This window comes from Octodon degus, unplaced genomic scaffold, assembly GCF_000260255.1.
Source record: "Octodon degus isolate 3935 unplaced genomic scaffold, OctDeg1.0 scaffold00010, whole genome shotgun sequence".
NCBI lineage: Eukaryota > Metazoa > Chordata > Mammalia > Rodentia > Octodontidae > Octodon > Octodon degus.
In genome coordinates, this window is record NW_004524586.1 from 14155357 (window position 1) to 14156286 (window position 930).

The following is a 930-nucleotide window of genomic DNA, read 5'->3' on the forward strand; positions in this document are numbered from 1 at the left end:
AAAACATCATATCATAGTGATATATGTGTGCCTATGTTTATAGCAGCACAATTTGTGATAGCCAAATCTTGGAAACAACCAAGATGTCCCTCACCTGAGGAATGGATGAAAAACATGTAGTATTTTTATACAATGGAGTATTATTCAGCTATAAAGAATGATAAACTCGAAGCCTTTATATTGAAGTGGGCACCACTTGAAGATAGACTCATAAGTGAAATAAACCAGACACACATTTCTAAATATCATATATTTTCTTTAGTATAAGAACTCCAAAGAAGAAATACAAATAGAAAGGTATAATACAAGTAAAAGGGAAGCTAGTACTCGAGGATTATCTAATTAAGAGAGGGAAAGGAGAAGAGCTGGGAACCATGACAGTGACAAGCAATACAGTTATATATAGAAGATGGGCAAGGCAATGATCCTGAGTATCTCCAGAAGATTTTTGAATATTTCAGTTAATTGGAAAGATTCTCACCCTGACTAACTATATATACTGACACCTGTGAACTAAGCAACTGCACTGAAGATGGAAATTTGTAATAGTAGTTTCATACTTGGAGTGCCTGTCATTCTGGTCTTCTGAATATGGGCTGCTTGTCATGACATGCTATTTGCTGCTGTGCTGTCTCTCAGGTAGATGACTGTTCAAAAAGAAGGGGGTGGTGAATAAGGAGACAGGAAAAGGAATGTTGTGGGACTGTCCTGCTTCAAGGTTGTATACGGTTAGATTTTTGAACATACGTGTAAACATAAGAGTTATATAATTCTTTATGCCTGTTTTTAAAATATATTCTATTTTTAAATTTTTTTTATCATATTATGTAGGGACTTAAAGTTCAACCTATCAATACTTGATGAAAAATACCTGTTCCATGTTATGCCTAAGATGTTTGACATGCAGACAGATAGTGAGGTTAAGCTTAA